This window comes from Mya arenaria, chromosome 14 (genome assembly GCF_026914265.1).
Source record: "Mya arenaria isolate MELC-2E11 chromosome 14, ASM2691426v1".
Lineage (NCBI taxonomy): Eukaryota > Metazoa > Mollusca > Bivalvia > Myida > Myidae > Mya > Mya arenaria.
In genome coordinates this window covers 40620329-40634985 of record NC_069135.1, presented here as the reverse complement: position 1 = coordinate 40634985, position 14657 = coordinate 40620329, and positions in this window count along the sequence as shown.

The window sequence follows — 14657 nt, the reverse complement described above, 5'->3', positions numbered from 1 at the left end:
TTTTCTTGAAACCCAAGATTGGGCGATTGTTCAGAACTTTGTTAAAGTTAACAAAGTTGTTAACGTCATCGTTGTTAACTTTTTAATCTGTATTGCTTTGGAAGTTTCACGGATTCATTTACAAACTGGCGTTTTTCTATGCTTTATAAATTAATTGAGCACATCGTAAAATATTTTACCTTAACAGGTAACAACGACGTCGTTAATCATGGTGTTAACTTTAACTTTAAGTTCAAGTTAAATGTGAATACAGTAACAGTTTGAATAATTATTATAATAATTTTCGTCATACTGTACACATCATTCACTGATTTTCTATGCAATTCGTAACTGTACACTGCTACATGGAAAGGAATTAGTATAAGCCATTACATTGCTTGTTTTTCAATCCATTTAATTATACTATTGCTGTACCGTTATTTATGTTTTTTATGAACTGAATAAAATATGTTTAAAGTTTAAAGCGATGCAAACGAATATTCGAATATTCGATCGAACGTTTGATATTCGAATGTCAAAATCGGTATTCGAATATTCGATGTTTTTTGTTTGATATTTTATTAAACCTTTTGCCTGCAAATGTGTTGTATATATACGCCTGTCTTGTTTTTACAACGATTGATCCCTAATGCCAGAGGCGTGAGACATGACACTATACATGCATTATATGTTAATTAGAGGCATTTCGTCGCGACTATAAACAGTACCCGAAATTTTACGAAAATTGCCTATTAGAAAAGTGACATCAAACAAGTTTCAATTATTTTCGGTAAATTCTAATGACCATGCCAATAAAGGATAAACGGAATCAGCCAACAAAGTGGTGTCATGGCTGCTAAATAAGCTTTGCAATATTGCCCAAAACGCCGTAATGATATGAATGACATGTGTTAGTCATGTGCTCTTTACTATTTTCCATGTTTCATTATAACGTCCGCGCTTTGAAGTGTAACATTATTGTACAAAAGATGAGTAAAATGTTCAGGGTTTTTTTTCGTTTTATCATTTAAATAATTCCCGAGTAGGTTTGGTTTTTTCAATTGTTATTTTTAGTAGAGATCAATCCAAGAACGAGGCTGCGCGTCCTACAGACTGACCATCCGCTGGTGCATTACGACATTCAACCGTGAATTTACGATCATGACCTTGTTAACAAATATAATTGCTGTGGAATTTAAATTATTTTGGATTTTTGTTTGTTCAAAATCTATTGCTTTTTGTTGGATTTATTTAGTATAATTTTGGGGAAAATAAGGGTCCGTCGCGTGCTCCGGTTATATCAAAGGCCCCGGCTATTACTGTAGCGAACAATAACAGTAGTTTACTACATTTCTTAAATATTCATTTTGGTAATCGAATATTCGAATATTCGATCGAAAGAATTACCGAATATTCGAATATCAGTTTTGCCATTCGTTTGCATCCCTAGTTTAAACTAACTAAGTTCTGAACAATCGGGCCATTCATGATTTTCAAACATGGATGCGCCAATTTCATTTGTTTAGTATTCCAAGAAGTACACTTGCCATTAAAACATCGTCTTATTGTATAATAACGGCCATGCTAATCATTGCCCTACAATACCTGATTGCAGGACTCTAGTCTTACCACGTCGACGAATACTGAGGCTGATACCCGCTTTTTGTACGCGATATTTAGTGCCCTTGGAACGGGTAACGTAGAAACTAACAATTTGGAAGTATTCGGTACGTAGACTCTCAAATTAGTTAACTCTTATTTGCTACGTGGGTTTCAGATAGAAAAGGTTGGGGTATTTGAAATGCAAGGGATAGGGCAGGTGTGGAGGCCTAGCCGAAATAAACTAGAAAATTTGCAAGGAATTCTACGCGAATGTTGACACTATCAATGTTTCTACCTTCGCAGCGATACTATTGCGTTAACAAAGTGCGTTGTTTGGCTTGAAACGATACATATGTCGATTTCTATGTGAATTCGGGACATGCCCCTGGAAATAAACAGCTAGAATATTGGATAAAAATATGTACAAATATTTCTTTTTCTTTTACACTTTAGGCCACAACAAATTGATCATTTGTTCGTCGGATTTGCCGCACCTAAAATTCGAAAAACGAAAAAAAAATAAAAAAAACTTTTTTTTTGCGCCCGCACTTACTATTTGGCCGCGCATATTATTTTTTTTGTTTACTTCTGAATTTCCTCTATTTTCTGAAGTTATTTTACTAAGAATTTAATCCTTCAACGTCAACTTCGCCTTTTTTGAAGGTATGTCCATGCTTTACATTCTTCGCGAGCAAAATTTCTTCGTGTCAGGACAAAATCAGGTCCGGGTAACCGCAAAACAGCCGATATTTGTTGACAGTCTTTTTTGTCGGGAATATTTTGCAGGACGCACCGTTGTTATTTATTTCCGGTATTAATTTTCGGGTACCTTTCAGTTTTCGTAATGTAAAACACACGTTTTAAATGAAAATCAGTGTCAAAGTCAATGGATTACAGTCTTCAGTAAAACAACAAGAGTTTCACAGCGTCGAAGTCAATAATTATCTATGTGTGTTTTAAGTAATTCATTGTTTTGTACTCAAAATTTTGTGTTAACTAATAACTAAATCGGATTTTGAGTGCAAAACTTATATTAAAATACACGGACACACGACTTAACACAATTGAACATGTTTTGGTGAGTTATTTTTTAAATTTTCTAAAATGCATTTCTCAGTTTTCATATAATCATAATCGTTATAAACAGATAAAAATAGTAGGACTTGTAAATGTTTTAGAAACAGCCTGTACATTGAATTTATGAACCAGTCAATCCACGCCCCCTTCCCCCCCCCCCCCCCAGGTCCTGGGGTATATCAGGGATAGTCGGGGAAATGGGCCAAGTTTTTACCTTCCAGGTGGCCCCACAGTGCCGGGTGAATGCAGTGGATATACCCGGGGTTGGCTGGACTGAAAATCAAAGTCCTCGCTATTCCCCGGACCTTGGGGCGTGGTTACAATTGACTAGTGCATTACATACACATGGACAGTATAAAAAAACATCAGTAAAATCAGAAAATAAAACCTTTTATAAGTAAAATGACTGTTTTAATTTTCTCAATTCTTCGTTTTTATCCACTTGTTTTCTTTGATCCATTTGTATAAAATGGCCTGTAATTAAAGTGGCCTGTTTCTTATGGGCATTGGTTTATACTATATTTTTTTAGCTCGATTGTGACGAAAGCTGATAGCTTATAGAATCACTCTCGAGTCCGTTTCCTGGGCAGAAACCAGTACTGTGTCCTTTTTTTGAGAAGCTATGAGAAAGTACCCCTGGTGGGGATCGAACCCACAACCTCTTAGGTGAGAGGCGGACACCTATACCACTAGACCACTCTCACCCTCTTATGGGCATTGAAGCTATGGAGGCCTACATGATATTCATTTTCAAGGCACGGACCTATAAACCATAGGTTCGGGGTAAAGGCGGGTTCTTTAAAGGGAAATATCTTTATTCCACCACCTGCTCTAATATAATGACTGGTGCCACATTTGCAGATTTGTTTGATACTGCTTCATTTATGTTGTCCCGCAATTTAATCCACAGTGTCTTTTTTAGATATGTTCTCTGTGTTGTTTACATTTTCAATCTTCTGAAATGTCAAAGTCACTAGTAGTTGACACCAATTTAATCATGTGCTTCAAGAGGTTCAAATTTAGACCTGACCCAATATTTAGAAATGCTCAAATCATGAATTACTATGCTTGTCAGTGAATTGTATGTTACTATGAGGAATGTTGTCTTTACAATAATCCACGTTTAAATTGAAGTTAATAGTAAAGCACTGGACCTTATTGCCATTTGTTAAATATTGAGAGAGATTTTCATGTCACTGTGATACAATCAAAACCTTTTCATTAATAACTGAACATATGTTTGCAATTAAAAAGCATTTCTTGACATAATTGTATGATAAATTTGGTAACAAATATACTTTTATTTTATTTTTAATTTTACGCCTTGCGCTCGCCTCTGATTTGCCTTAAATTCAAAAAAAAATAATTTTTTTTTTCGCTCGCTCGCTCCTACTTTTTTTTGGGCAAAATCCGTAGAACAAATGATCAATTTGTTGTGGCCTTAGAACTTTAAATTTATATGTTAGGGACCTTTATTTCTTCATATTTTTTCAAGAACACAGTGAATGCCACGCTTTTCATATTATATAAGAAGCAATGCCCCTGATTACCTAATAGGGGAGGTCACTGTGTATATAATTGCCAAAATAATCGTTTGAACAATCATTATAAGTTGACCTTCTTTGACCTTGACTTTCTTTAAGGGACGTGCTAAACTGCTGACCGATTAGCTGACGATATAGAAATGGAGGTGATATGCTGACCAATTGCTGAACATATAGACAAATGGAAAAACATATTATTGAAATTATAAGTTTTTCTGAGTACAACTTCTCTTATATCGAGTTTCCCTATACGTTACATTGGTCAGCTTAGAAATTGGTCAGAACCTTTTCACTATCGAGTTTCCCTTTACATTAAATTCGTCAGCACTATGCAAACCGTGAAGTTGATTGACAAATATAGAAACAGAACAAGTTCTCCAATATCGATTTTCCCTTTATTTAACATTGGTTAGCTAAGAAATAAGAATTCCTCTCTTATATTTAGTAAAAGTTATGGGCTCATTAAGTAAGTTAAAAGACAATGAAGTTTTAACAAGTCACAATAACATTTCGTTTAAAGGATTTGTAATTACACATATTACATGATTATATAATCATATTTTTCACTAACCGACTGCTTTGGCACCAACTGGTAAAAATCCAAACTTTTATTAAGTAAATTACCTGCTTTAAATCAAGAGTATGAAAATACAGGACACAGGTTAAATTGCCTAAGTATTTCGCCTGTGAATGTCCAGCAATTAAAGCCATAATGAAACTATTAGAAAACACAAAGTTACAAGTCAAGTTAAAAAAAATAACTCACCATATTAAACTATATGAGCACGCAAATTCACTTGATAACATCCTTATAATTAAATCTTTATATAGAATCACTCAAATACAGTTAAAGAGTTGAATTTACTGTATAGCAATCTTTCTGCGTTAACTATGCAACGAATATGAAAGTGATATTCCTAACCAATAAAATGATATATATGTGTTTGCCTTGTTATTTACAAAACAACTTCGAACAAATAAATGAATAATTTCTTAATAAAAATGACCAATAGGGGATTGGCAAACAACATTATTTTGATCGTTCTTTGATGTAATGCAGATACATGTAGTTTTCCATAGATAGTGACTAAGTGAGGCTAACATTTAAAGCTACATTTACAATTAAAATTAAAAATATTCAAACAATTGTAAATGAAACACCTAAAAAGGTAATTAAATTCGTGATATTTTCCCATACTATCACCAAACCAGCAAAACAATATAACTCAATTCATTTCAATGGAATGCCATTTTCAAGAAAACTACACACACATCCGTCTATACTTACACTGTAAGGAGTATATAAGATAAATTAAACAAAATAAGTCTTGAAAAATCTTTAATTTCAAATTATTTCTTTAATTTTTCCCCCTTCTTTGTCTATATGGTCAGCAATTGGTCAGCAACTCTCTTCCATTTCTTCATCGTCAGCTAAGTCGTCAGCACTTTAAAACACTAACAATAGTTATTACCCTTAGTTTTGAAGCGCGTGCGATGATACCATGTGACCAGTTCCTGCCAGTCCCTCTATATTCAAAAGAAGTAGTAGGTTTTATTCTGTTTCAACGCGATCCGCGACAGATCCACATTTTATCTTTACTAAAACATATTAGAACGGGTTGTCTTTGGTTCACTTAAGGTCGAGTTATGTTGAATTGTCCCCCCTTTCCCCACCCACCCTTACACTGGTAGAGTTGCAGTCCAAGTCAAGTCCACAGCGATTTGGTGGGAATGAGCTGAATTTTGACCTTTACAAAATTTAGTGACATTTAACGTAAAATAACCTAAAATATTTTTTTTCTTCAGATTCATCAAAGGGGTCACCCCTACCAACTATCTAGCATAAATAACCATGAATTACTGCACTTTTACAAAGTCAGAAAATCTCGTATTGTCTTAAAAGTTTCAGTTTTGTTTGTATTTTGAAAATCAAATTGTTACTTCACTGACAAGCATAGTAATTTTTCCAAACGAAGATATAGTCATGGAGAAAGGGTAAAGAATCATATCAAGATAAAAACTTACAGTCTATCCAGCATCGTGGGATATTAACGTCTGACATATTTCGAAAGGCTCCATCCATAGGCTGAATCGAGAGTAATGAAATGGGTCGCACGTGGGTATCTAAAGGTGTTGAAGACTGAGCATTTTCAAAGATATAGATTTAGGTATCAAAATAGGTTTGCTATAAGAGCTCCATCACATCTATCAGAGAAACTCATATAAACATACAGTCGAACCCCGTTGGCTCGAACTCCCAGGGACTGGCAAAATACCTTCGAGCCTTGAAAAATTCGAGTCAAGCGGCACTGTTTACCATCAATATCAATGAAATCGGTCCTTTACATCTAATTCGAGCCAACGAGGTATTCGAGCCAAGCGAATTCGAGCCAACGGGGTTCGACTGTATATACTTGGGTGACAAGGGATCAAACAATGCTGGAATGTAACAATTAGCTTATAATACAGCACGATGCATTTTTTTAAATAATGTGGATAGGTTTTCAATACAGTAATACAATCAAAACAAGGCGATAGTTTTTGCAAGATTTACACTAAAAAAATGAAGGTTAAAATCATCACTGCCTGTACACTTTTATTCCAAAAACTCAATTGCAATTCGTTGTTGGAAGATGAAAATGGTGGGAAATTATTGGCAATGACCGTTTTTGCTTTGTCAATAAAGTAAGTTTTTGTCCCTCGTCGATTTATAAGGTGCATACTTTTAAACCGGGCAAACACCTATCACATCCAGGTATATATTGCATTAGGTTAATTTTCACATATTTTACGGGCTAGATAGTTTATAAGGCTCACAATTTAAAACGTTATCTATTTTAGAAGATACCGAATATCAAATTATACTTTAACTGAGTGTCCAATGTTTTATCGTTTGACAACAGCAAAATTGATACCATCGGATTAAAGTTTTGTTATATAGAGGATCCTGAGCGAGTTTTCATATACTACACAGTCGAGCTGACTTACAAAATTCAAAGACGTGGTGAATACATTTGTGAGTTATATGATTAGAGTGTTAGATTCATTTTATCACTTTTTCCCAGTTAAAACAAAAATAAAAAGAACTGCGCTCATGATTAGCTCTACACAAAAAAGCAATGCCACTTCCAGCGCTACATGCATTGCAGAAATGTAGTACCCGGAAAATTTTAAAACAAATACATATTCCAAGCGCTTTAAAGTGCGCTTATATGTAGAGTGAATACTGAGATGATTTCACAACATAAACTCTATACTTTTAATGAAAAGAGTGACGTCACAACCGGTAAGATGACATCATTATCTATTATACCTCACTTTTGTCCTCAACGGTAAAACCCCATTACCGGAAAAAGAGATATTTTGACTGTCAGAAACATTTGCAACATTTTTGACACGTGACCAAGCGAACATTCGCTGTCAGGTCATGTGACCGCAGTGACATTTTGAATGTCATATAAGGGCAAATAACTGCTTCAATATTTTAGCAAAATCATGACGTGATTGCCTCCCTTATACACATAGAGTAGTGACATCACTGTTTAATGTGTACACAAAAACATCAGACGACAAAACATTAACGGTGGAATTTTGTTCTAGATATAATTATTTTATTATGTTATATTTTGTTTACATTGTTATACTTGTTTTATTAAATGAATTAAAAACATTTTAAAACTTTTTTTATTTACTTATTGTTAATTTTGTTCGGTATAATAAAATAAATATAATAGCGCATCGGGTAACATTCTGCTCTCGGGTGACAATATCAATGTCACACATGCTGTCATATGATATTTATATTATGTTCGTGACGCATTTATTGTTTAAATACAAAACGTACTAATTGTTGTTTGTTTGGGGGGTTTTAAATCAAGAGGATATATAAATTCCTCTTTTGATTTAAATGTTTAAATTAACGTCTTCATTCAACTAAATGCATAAATGTATGTACAACAAAATAAGATCCTAAGGGATGTATTGCTGGACTTTTACCAAGTAAGCAATGTTTCGAATTGAATTGAATTTACAAACTTGCTGGGTGATATTGTTTTATTACATATGTGCTATTCAGAATAATACGTGATGAATAATATTAACTGGAAACAATGTAAAACGTGTGATTAAACTGTAGAATGTCTCGATAGCAATATGATTGTTGATATTGTTTTGTTGAAATAGATATCTGAAGGAAGACCTATGGGTTGTTTCTAATGACCGAATAGCAGACGCCGTGTTACCAAACGAAATACACTTGGTTTTGACAGTACCTGCAATTTTGAACAATGCAGCAAACAGTTCATGCGGGAAGCTGCAGAAGAGGTAGTACTGGAAGCATAACAGTGATAATTCTTTGTCCTTGGTCAAACCGTTTTTAATTACAGTAATAGCTCGGAGAAAAAATGATCTAACGTCCTACGCACCATCCGATAGACAGACCGACAGAAATTATATAATTATTGCAAACATGCATGCCCATCTTAACTGATGTGGGCATAAAACAAACGTGTTTTAAATAGTAATTTCAGATTAACAAGACTAGCCTGATTGGAACTTAATCTGATACACACGATAGAGTTTAACTTAAGAGTCTGTTTGATGGGTACCAACATCTGCATAACAGGTATTAATTTGGAAGCACTGTGAAAAAGAGCAACGCTGATATTAACAAGTTTCAATCAAACTGAGACTACCGTTGCCTTACTACGGTAAAGGAATACCCCTTCCAGACATAACCAATTTGATAAATACTTATTAATTAATTGATACACAGACGGGAATAGAATCGGATATGCTCACCATTGCACTTGAGCCGGAAGCTCCTTCCCTTTTTTGTCGTCATCTTCCGGTTGAAAAGAGTGGGGATCAGTTCTCCCTGGCTTCACTGCGAGCTGGAAGACAGTGCCTTGTACTTGATGCCGGAGGTTTGTTTATAAAAAAATATTAATATATAAATATTCTAAATATTCTTATTTGCCAATCGTCCTACCGTAAACCATTATTTACGCTTCTACTTCTTACGACGAATCGAATCCTTTAAGCTAATCTTTCATTCATAGCCGATCCTTTACGCCAAAAATTGATATGTATACAATCCTTTCAAATACATCCGATCATTTAAGCCAACCCTTCATACTGATCCGATCCTTGACGCTTACCTTTCATATTAAATATCCGATCTTTGACGATTACCTTTCATAAATATCCGATCCTTTATATTAACATACGGTTCCGAACCTTTACGTTAACCCCTCTCACATAAATCGTCGTGCATGTAAATAAGCTTCTCACGAAAATCGCCCTTTGAGGTTAAACTTACCATATAAAATGTTTTTTTACATAACAAAACCATTCCAAAATAACCGTCCTTTTTCGATAACCCTCCTACTTTTAACCGTAATTATAATAACCCTTCTAACGTGTATCGTAATTCATGTTTACATTATTCTATAGTATAAAATTACTTTCATAAATAGGAGGAACTGTCGACATAACGGTGCACGAAGTTACGGCATTTGGCGGCGTCAAAGAACTGTACAAGGCGAGTGGTGGTGCTTGGGGTGGGACAAAAGTAGATGATTCCTTTGAAGAATTCTTAGTTTGTTTGACAGGTATTTTTAAGATATTAATAAATAGATAAAAACGTACGTGTTTAAATGTGTATTTGAAATCCTTTAAGGATTTTTTAAGAAACAAACTTGCTCAGTTAAACCACTTATTAGAACAGAACACACAAAAATAATAGATAATCAATATTATTAAAAAGGATATATTTAAGTTTGCGTAAATAGGTATTTATGTAAAAGTAATTAATACAAAAAATGTCAGTTTTATATGCGTTACTCATCTTATGAATACGTGTTCTTGATTTTTAGATAAATGTGTCGTCAAAAAATTCAAAGAACATCACTTAGATGATTATATAGAACTTCTTAGACGGTTCGAGGTTAAGAAGAGAGAAATTGATCCCGACAAGGATACAAAACTCGTCATGAGCATCCCACTTGCCTTTTTAACAACTGTAAAGAAACGACTACACAAAGACTTTAATAAAGCAGTCAAGAAGACATCTTATTCGAATTCGGTGTGGCATCTGTTACCCTTTTTTTCTCAAATTATATTGTGAATTATACTTGAGCCTTTGATTTTCCACTCATAACCATGAAACAATATACAAACTGATCAATTCCAATTTAAACTACATAACACTTTAATAAATGGTGTAAAAGTCATCCTTTTCATATTCTTTATGGTATAGATGCTCGTTATAACTAATAATTTATTCTGCACTTGATTCATATTTTAGAAAAGAAAATGCTTCTCTTCGATTTCAAAATAATTAGCATGGAATAAGATGGCAACACATGCTAATTTATCAATTTCAATTCCCTCAATGTATGCTCCTTTGATATTTTTTTTCATACAAAAATAATCTTACTTAAAGAAAACTATCTGTAGCATTTTAAATGTAACGCAAAGAAGTACTCGTTATAAGTTTTCCTCTATTCCAATAGGTGACCTTGTCTGGAGATAAACTGAAAATCGACGCCACAGTTGCTCGAAGCTTTTTTAAAGAATCTATCGATAGCACGATAGAACATCAAAGATATTTTGGGAAAACGTGAAAACTGTGGCGTGGAAGCCATTTTAATGGTTGGCGGGTTTTCTGAGTCGAAAATGCTCAACAGGGCAGTTAAACAAACTTTTCCTGGATTAAAGTTGATCGTCCCTGATGAGGCTGCTCTGGCAGTTCTCAAGGGAGCCGTGATGTTTGGACATGATCCCAGAGGAATTACCGAGCGAATAAGCAAATATACGTATGGCATTTTAACTCATCCTGCTTTTGACTCTACCAAACATCCAGAATCAGCAATATTCACTGACATTGATGGAATAGATAAATGTCAATACTTCTTTGATAAACATGTACTAGCCGGACAGTCGCTGAGAGTCGGAGAGGCCCAGTCTGAAGAAACATACGTCACAAGACCAAGCCACACGTCAACTGTGCTAATTGAGGTATTTGCAACCGAAAATAAATTTCCAGTTCTTGTGACTGATCCTGGATGCAGACAAGTTGGAAAATATACCCACGAAATGGCTGGAACCGGAGGCGGGCGACCTATCTTAGTAAGGATGATATTTGGTGGCTTTGAAATAGACGTCGAGTGCACCGAAAAAGCAACTGGAAATGTATCGCATATAAAGATTGACTTTTTGTCATATGTATGTTAGCCTCTGTGTGTGCAAGTGGTACTATCGTCATCTTATTTCTGATAACACGTTATTACCAATTTTTAAATATAAATTTTGCTAACATGTTTACTGTATGAGACAAGCAAATACTTATCATTTCAGAACGTTAACTTTGTTAAATTGCGTTTGAACACAAAAAGATGGGTGTATTCAAGGTATACAATGCATATTTCTTCTAAGCATTTGTGAAAATGAACAAGCAGTTCGTTTTAATATTTCGTTTCCAATGTAAGATCGGATCTCTCTGTGAACGTGCTCAGACGCTTTGCCAGAGATCATTGTAATGCCAAGTCGGCTCAATTTCATGTCATCCTTTCGACAATAAATTTTGTAAACGTGTATTCGAATGCACATCAAAATATTCAACTTGATTTTTCGCGGGTTCCATTTTGTTCCCAAGCATAACTATTTTGATAGTAAATCACTTATATGAGCGATCTTAAAGCGTTGTTTTATATTTCCTTTTCTTTAAAATGATTGATTGTTTTACCGTTTTGTGTGGTTTTATGATTCCCATTGACGGACGGTTTGGTGAACAAGCGGCTTTTAATTAAATTATGTTTCTTTATTTCGAGCTAGTTTGAATTTCGTTTTTATGAGTATAACATTTACTAATCAGTTTTAATTTATTCCATATACATTTCCATGTGAACACTCTAGATTGGAAAAATGCAATTCTAGCGTTTCACATATATGACAACCATGCATTTCCTTAAAATTCAGTTCAAAGCCATTGTGGTCACCAACTACTTAGAAAATAGGTGCCAATGTGTGGTAATTCCGGGAGCCACTTTAGCATTAAAATCAATCGAAGCTGGAGTTCCTCAGGGCTAAATTTTGGGCCCTCTTTTGTTTCTTGTTTGTATTGGCGATATATTAAATACGTGATACAAGTCTATTTGTTATAGTTTCCCCCCCCCCCCAGACTCAAGCTTTAAAACTACTGACAGACATCAACAACAATCTATTTGGACTGATAAGTGGCTTGTAAAGTCCAATCCCAATATATCTGAATCAATGGTCACATCTGGGAATCGGAACAAACCCATTCATCCGCCTGTGCACATGTTTGACACTGATATCCCGTTTGTTGAATCTCACAAACACTTAGGTATTTTTCTTTCTGATGAAGGGAATTGGCAATTTACTTTTAGTCAGATAATCCAAAACCAAATAATCTGTTTAATTATGGAAAACGTCGATAACAGGTCATTCGCACTCTCTTACAGAACAAATACATTTCATTGAACCATCAGCTTTGAATTAAAAATATTGTTCCCTCATCCCTCTGTTCGTGTGGAACTCAGGAGACAACGTATCATTATCTTCCTATATGTCTTCTTTAATCTAATCAAAGGAGACTTCGCTTCGCAATTTACTGTACGGTGAAACTGCCCTGACAGAAGAGCAAAATAAGACTTGACTTTGTTCGATGCAGTTCACCTGTTTATTCAAATGTCAAAAAGATTTGATAGGCATTGAAGAGTCACATCCAACTACTTTTAGCCACCCCCACCCTGAATTGTCTCCTTTCTGTAAATATGTAATATTCAACATAATTAATCAGGACTCAGTAGAAGATTTGACACTGGAAATATTTCATTTACACCCTACCCTACTTCCTACTTCTTCCCCTTTCTTCCTCTTTAACTTTCTCATTCTATTCTCGAGCAGAATCAACGACTTCTGTATTCGATTATTGAAAATAAACTAAGATAACTTTAACATTGTTTATTACACAAAAATGTTTAAATTTTAACAACTATATTGTCAGTGTACGTCGTCTGTAAATAAGTTCTCTATAAATATCTAAAAATATTAAATAGAGCAAAATCATGTTTAACAGTTAACTTAGATAACACTACAATATCAATATCATCGTGTCATCTTCACTGTAAGCTGTACACTGTACATGTCCGTCACTAACTATATACTTTTGCTAAGGTTTGGAGAAGACCTTTTAAAGTCAGTTTATTTTTCGTTCATATCCTTTTCTCTAGATTGTACATGTGCTTCTGTTTTTCTTTGTGTTATGTATGTTTACGCTGTTGAATCAAGTGTCTTTAAACTACCCTGATAAACTCACCGTTTGAAAAAAGGTGTTTATCAAAATATAATTTTATTGTTTCTCTTACTTTAGCATGTTTCTTTGTGGAAAACAAACGTGAACGCGCGCAGTGCGATACATTACACGATACAGTTCTTTGACAATAAATGCGTTTGTGGCCGAATGATTAAGACCATCAAACAAACAAAGTCTTGTTATGTTATTTTTTACAGATATTTTCAAATAACGAAAATATTGAAAACCTTCCATCCTATATTTTTACGAGAATTGAAAAAGCGCAATCTTGTATACATTGCTCATGGCTTTTAACTCACATTACACTATTTAATTTCTTTTACACAACAGCGCCTGGATGTGAATGCGTTCTGGAATAAGCTCAGTTCTTCAATTACAACAAGTATATGTTTATATAAACAATGCTTGCCTAGAAGAGAACCTGAAAAATTCTTCTTAAAATAACTTAATATGCGCTCTTACTCCCAAATAAGATAAGCCACAATTAATAATATAATTTTAATATTCCTAAAAGATGAATAAATATCGAAAGCAATGGTTCTTTTGAAGGATACCGAGCTTAATTTGAAATAAATGATCATAGAACACAGTACTTATACCTTGTGAGACTATAGTAGACCGCAGTAAATCTTTTAGCTTTCACCAATCATTTAATATTTTTGCGTTTTCAGGTATTAAATACACGGTTATAATCTTGTTAGCAGTAATTATTTTTTCCATAAATGCATTATTTAGTAAGTAGTTAAAGGTTTATCAAAATTGATGTTTGTTATACATGTGTTTTAACTTTTTTTAAATAAGAGTGTCACTTTAATTATTGTAGGTTAGTATAAAATAGTATTCACATCCCGTTGCAGTTGATAAAGAAGCTTTTTTTTTTCTTTTTTAAACGAAAACTTTGAAAATGTTTTTGGTTGTAAATAAACTGTTTTTATGTGGGACTATTTTCCTTCCTGCGGATGTAGCAGCAATTTAACACATAAAGTAAAATTTTACAAGGACGCGGATTATGTGTATTGAAGAAACTAGATTTTGGCCAAAAATGAGTTATGTGATCAATAGAATCTCAAACTCGTATTCATTTTACATCAAATTTATTAAACTCGTCATCTAAA